This window comes from Chiloscyllium plagiosum, chromosome 41, assembly GCF_004010195.1.
Source record: "Chiloscyllium plagiosum isolate BGI_BamShark_2017 chromosome 41, ASM401019v2, whole genome shotgun sequence".
In the NCBI taxonomy this organism is placed as follows: domain Eukaryota; kingdom Metazoa; phylum Chordata; class Chondrichthyes; order Orectolobiformes; family Hemiscylliidae; genus Chiloscyllium; species Chiloscyllium plagiosum.
Genome location: NC_057750.1, coordinates 17603341 through 17610030, shown reverse-complemented (window position 1 = coordinate 17610030; position 6690 = coordinate 17603341).

Genomic DNA, 6690 nt, shown 5'->3' with positions numbered 1-6690 from the left:
CACCTAACCTGCACATCTTTGGACTGTGGGAGGAAACCGGAGCACCCGGAGGAAACCCACGCAGACACGGGGAGAATGTGCAAACTCCACACAGACAGTCGCCCGAGGCTGGAATCGAACCTGGGACCCTGGTGCTGTGAGGCAGCAGTGCTAACCACTGAACCACCGTGCCGCCCACAAAATGTTGACTTCCCCACCTCCTGATGCTGCCTGACTTGCTGGGTTCTTCCAGCCTCCCATTTGTCTACGAGAGTGAAATGACAATCTATTCTATTCTATTAGGTACAGATTCTCCCAAGTACAACGGACTGTCTCAATCCATTTCCCTCAGATAATGATTCGGCCGAACATTTTCTCTCAGTTTTAGTGCTTGCTTCAGTCTTGTCTCCTTTCAATGCCAAGAGTAGGTAATAATACAATCCATTTTCTAGTTTCCTTATTAAAAAAAAATGTGTAGTCCATTCAGTTTCCAACTTCTTACAAACAGTGTGGACAGAATATAATTCAGTGTGAAAACTTTAATTGGAAAGCAACTGAATAATTCTTACATTAACAGGATATTCTGGCACTACTTCAAGATCTCACAGTGTGATGTGAATGTAATAGGGAGCTGGATGAGAAACCAAACTGTTAGCATTTTGTGCTTTGAAGTGATAACTCTGGCGATACCACTGATTAATCCCTGACACTGGCAATGAAATATAATCTGGCCAAATATGCCACTTCTAATGTCCACTACCAATGGCCTTGAGGTTACCATTGACCAGAAACTCAATTGGACTGACCATACACTGTATCTATAAGAGCAGGTCAGAGACGAGGAATACTGCAATGAGTAACTCACCTCCTGACTTCCCAAAGCCTATCCACCAGGCACAAGTCAGGAGTGAATTGGAATAATCCCCACCTGCCTGGATGAGTGAGGCTTTAACAGCACTTTAGAAGCTCAACACCTACCAGGGCAAGGTAAACATGGTACTGCAGATGCTGGAGAATTAGAGTCAAGATTAGAGTGGTGCTGGGAAAGCACAGCAGGTCAGGCAGCATCCGAGGAGCAGGAAATGTCAGGAGGTGAGTTAATCACTGCAGTATTCCACGTCTCTGACCTGCTCTTATAGATACTGTGTATGGTGAGTCCAATTGAGTTTCTGGTCAATGGTAACCTCAAGGCCATTGGTAATGGACATTAGAAATGCTTCCTGCTCCTTGGATGCTGCCTGACCTGCTGTGCTTTTCCAGCACCTCTTTAATCTTGACTCACAATCCAGGACAAAACAGTCTGATTGGCTTCCCATTCTTTAACATTATTACATTAACAAATGCAAGTAAGGGGCTTACCACATGACTCTGATCCCTGTTGTAACGTTGGCACACGCCACTACTGATGTCTCTCAGGAAAAGCAAGGCAAAGTCTTGAGGGGGCGTTCTCGCTGACTTCCAGGGCCACGGCCAAACATTTCTCCTCCAGACCCCTGCAACCTGACCCCTCCAGTCGCAGCGAGTTTGGAGAGATTGGGGATGGGAGAAAGTTCTGAAGAGATTTGAGACAGGTCTTCAAAATCAGGTGGCAACTGGACAGAGTAGAGTGGGAGAAACATTTCCCATTAGTGGAAGGAATGAGAGCCAGAGCACACAGATTTAAGGTAATTGGCAAAAGAAGTGGCGACGATATGATGGAAAACATTTGTCTGCAGCAATTGTGCAAGTGGTACTCCATCCAGGACCTTCAATGTTCACTCCCTTCACTCCCAAAGCACAGGTCAGTGAGTGCTAGCTACAAGGCGCACTGCAGAACCTCATCAAAACTCCATTAAAAGCCAGGACCTCTGTCACTCCGAAGGTCAGCAGATCGATGGAAACATCACCACCTGCAAATTCCCTTTCATAATACACCATCCTGACTTGGAAATACATCCCTAAGGACTGGGATGGTCAAAGTTAAAGATCACACAACTCCAGTTTATAGTCCAACAGGTTTATTTGTAAGGACAAGCTTTCGGAGCGCTGCTCCTTCAGTGTCACTGGATCAAAGTCTGGGTGGCATGGTGGCTCAGTGGTTAACACCGCTGCCTCACAGCGCCGGAGACCCGGGTTCAATTCCAGCCTCAGGCAACACTGTCTGTGTGGAGTTTGTGTATTCTCCCTGCATGGGTTTCCTCGAGGTGCTCTGGTTTCCTCCCACAAAACCCAAGATGTGCAGGTTAAGTGAATTGGCCGTGCTAAATTGCCCATAGTGTTTAGGGATATGTAGGATAGGTGCATTAGTCAGGGGTAAATGTAGAGTGATAGGGTAGGGCGAATGGGACTGGGTGGGTTATTCTTCAGAGAGTCAGTGTGGACTTGTTGGGCTGAATGGCCTGTTTCCACACTGCAGGTGTTCTATGATTCTAAAGTGCTGGAACCTCCTCCCTACCAGCACTGTGGGTAGCCTTCACATCAATAGCTGCAGAGATTCAAGAAAGCAGCTGATCACCACCTTCTCAAGGGCGATACGATCTCATGAACAAATAAAACTGACTAGGATCTGAAGTGTACTGGCTGACTGTGTGATGGGGAGAGATTCACCCATAGCTTTCACAAGACACTGGAGTAATTATCTGATGGGGAAAGATTTGTGAAGCCAAAGGGAATGGCAGTGGTTCTGTTGGTCTTGTGAACACTGGCACAGGGGCATCCTACATCCTGTGCCATTCTCTAGCTCTGTGAGGCCCAGAATCCCTCCTTGCTAACCATTTGAGTCCAGGTTTTTGGCACTGTGGAGATGAGGTGCACAAAACTGGAGGCTGCCAATTTTGGGGCTTTTTTTTTCTCTTGCTGAGAGTTTTCAGGTAAACACGCAGTCGTAGGAATGGATTTCAGTTTTAATCTATTACTGGAAAGCTGTCGCACATCTCAGTCCTTCATGAAATGCCGGAAATGGGGGAGTATCCAGTTCATTTATGAGGCAATAGATCAGACTCCTATGATGGGATGGCAATTGTGTTATTTTGTTTCACCAGGTCCTTGTTGTCAGAGGTTAAAGGAGACTGAGCAGTGTGACAGCTTTACACCAGTGTTGTCAACTCTGGTTGGGCTCTAGGGCCTAGCAGATTCATCACCTGACATCGCCTGACATCAGTGCCAATCATTCCATTCTCCTACGCCTGCTATTGGTCTGTCATCCAGACACACAGCATTCTCACCACCGTCTGGAGAAGAAACGGACAGTGGAGTAAACTCATTGTCAGTCAGTGCATCCTTCTATCTCCAATATTTTCAAAATAAATATGTTAAAGCATTCAAAGCACGTACCAAAATCATCTTTCCTGCCACTCTGATGTACCTCCCTGTATAATGTTTTGCTTTTGGCTGTCCTGACAATTGAACATCATTTCCTTGAGTGTTGGTAACCATTGGTTATGCACTGGCCTTTGGGTATGGGTCAAAGATTGGAGCAGGCTGATAAAATGAGGGTAGCTTTGAAAGAAACATCTTGGTCCAGTTGCTGTGAAAGGATAAAGCCATCACCCCCTTAACTGATAAGCTTACAGGAAGGCCAGGGGTAACTGACCTACAAAATGGAGGACCTTTGCTCTTGCTGGTGCAGTCCAATAGTAGCACGCTAGTTGAATGTTCTGGGTTGAAGTTGCACTCACGAATCTGAAGGATTGTGGTTGGCTGATAGTTAAGTGCAGTACTGAGGGGATACTGTATTGTCACAAATGCTCAAAGAAGTGAAACTATCATGGTCATTCTAACAGATGAGAGACTCAACAAACACTGAAGATATTTTTCAATGTGTAATTTCAGTTACATCACACTGTAAATTTTTGCTATAAATGCTGTGACTTACAACTGTATCTTCCACAACCGCCTGATGAAGGAGCGGTGCTCTGAAAGCTAGTGCTTCCAATTAAACCTGTTGGACTATGACCTGGTGTTGTGTGATGTTTAACTTTGTCCACCCCAGTCCAACACCGGCTTCTCCACAGCATCTCTTTTGAATGATGTTTTAAAGCCCCATCTGCCCTCCTCAGGCGATCCCTTGTCATCCTTGGAAAGGTAAGGTGTCCTGTGTCACTCAATCAACTGTTTTCAATCCTGGTCCATGACCTCAATGTTTGTTGGTTGTGAGGTTTTTTGGGGCATCTAAAGTGTTTTAAAAATGTATGTTTTTCTTCACTCATCTGGGGTTAGGTTGAAATGAGATCAGGTAAAAGCAAAAACAGAAAATGCCATGGAAAAACTCAGTAGATCTGGGCAGTGTCTGAGAATCACAGACTCCCTACAGTGTAAAAGCAGGCCTTTTGACCCACTGAGCGCACACTGACCCTCCCACCCATACCCAACCTCCTATCGTATTGAGCAGCACAACGGTTCAGTGGTTAGCACGGCTGCCTCACTGCACCAGGGACACGGGTTCAATTCCACCCTTGGGCGGCTGTCTGCGTGGAGTTTGCACATGCTCCCTATGTCTGCGTGGACACTCCAAAGCCCAGAGTCAGTACGGTGGGCTGAATGGACTGTTTCCACACTGTAGCAATTCTATGATCGTTTAACCCTATGGAAAGAAATCGGAGCACCCAGAGGAAACCCACACAGCCATGGGAGAATGTGCAAACTCCACGCAACCAGTCACCCGAGGGTGAAATCAAACCAGTGTCCCTGGCACAGTGAGGCCGCAGTGCTAACCACTGAGCACTATGCCATGAGAGAGACAAACAGTTATTTTTTTCAGTCCAATGATTATTTTTCAGAAATTTGGCTCAAGGTATCCCGCACCTTGCCTTACCTGGGAGTACTCGATACTGGCACTAATTTCCTCAAAGAAGAAGTATTTTATTGCCAGCACTAATACCTCTCACCTTTGATAAGTAGACAACTGGTAAAGGAGGTCGTGAAAAATAAGTGAAGTGAAGCTGAAAAACAAGTAACTTAGCACATCATTATCAGTTGTCTCCAACAGATGTTTTATCGTGTGTGAGTTTGCAGCCTCCTCATTGAGTGAGTAATCACAGCGATTATTCACCAGTACCGAATACCGAGAAAATTCTAACAGCCAAGGTAACTGAGCAAAGACTGTCTCAGTGATAGAAACATCTGTTTCTTTATTCGGGACGACCGCACAAGCACCTCCCCACCCCCCACCCCCCCTCCCTCCCCACCCCCATCCCTCCCTGCCATATGACTGCAGGATTTCTAGACTCAAAACATTCTTAAGCAGGCAGCTCAGACAAAAACTTTGCAATGTGTTTCAGAAGTGTACAGTGCAAATTAGCCGGAGTAAGTTAGCGAGGTTGATTACTAGATTTTAAAACAGACAAACATTTAGTCACAAAATTACACAATGAAGCACCAAGAACTGAATAAGGAACCCCCACAGAACACAGTTTATCCAAACTAGACTTATTAAGCTGTTCCAAATGTACACAACAGTCCCCAATAAGCAAATTCCCTTTAAAAACCAGTATAAATGGAACACAAAGTTTGTGAGAAGATTTGTAGCTCGGGTGCTCATTGCTGTGGTTCTGTTCGCCGAGCTGGAAGTTTTTGTTGCAAACGTTTCGTCCCCTGTCTAGGTGACATCCTCAGTGCTTGGGAGCCTCCTGTGAAGCGCTGTACATCACTATAACTCTCCCTATTTCCCCCGTTGAATTCGCTATTGATTTATTCAGGACTGATTTGATTTGATTTATTATTGTCATGAACCGAGATACGGTAAAAAGTATTGGTTGGGAATACTAATCAGACAAATTATACTTTACATAAATACATCAAATGAATGATGTTTTATTGTTTTATTGTCATGTGAGTGTAGTGAAAAGTTTACAATGTCACCACTATTGGTGCCATCTTAGGTACAAGATACCTAGGTCCAGATACTTCAGCCTGGAGAAAGCGAGGACTGCAGATGCTGGAGATCAGAGACGAGAGTGTGGTGCTGGAAAAGCTCAGCAGGTCAGGCAGCATCCGAGGCGGAAGAGAATCGACGTTTCGGGCATAAGCCCTTCACCAGGAAGGGCTTATGCCCGAAACGTTGATTTTCCTGCTCCTCACATGCCACCTTACCTGCTGTGCTTTTCCAGCACCACACTTTCAACACAGGTACTTCAGCATTTCGTAGAAAATGTATATTATTATTTGTATTTAATAAAAGGCATAAGAATAAAAAGGAAAAATAACTCCTTTCACTCCAGTCTGGACCAGCCTCGAGATCGCACCGGGCCAAGTCTCAAGTCACAAGGGCCTTACCTTGCTGTGCCAGTCTCCAGTCTCGGACCCATCTCCCCGTGCCGGTCTCCAGTCTGGGACCCGTCTCCCCGTGCCAGTCTCCAGTCTGGGACCCGTCTCCCCGTGCCAGTCTCCAGTCTGGGACCCGTCTCCCCGTGCCAGTCTCCAGTCTGGGACCCGTCTCCCCGTGCCAGTCTCCAGTCTGGGACCCGTCTCCCCGTGCCAGTCTCCAGTCTGGGACCCGTCTCCCCGTGCCAGTCTCCAGTCTGGGACCCGTCTCCCCGTGCCAGTCTCCAGTCTGGGACCCGTCTCCCCGTGCCAGTCTCCAGTCTGGGACCCGTCTCCCCGTGCCAGTCTCCAGTCTGGGACCCGTCTCCCCGTGCCAGTCTCCAGTCTGGGACCCGTCTCCCCGTGCCAGTCTCCAGTCTGGGACCCGTCTCCCCGTGCCAGTCTCCAGTCTGGGACCCGTCTCCCCGTGCC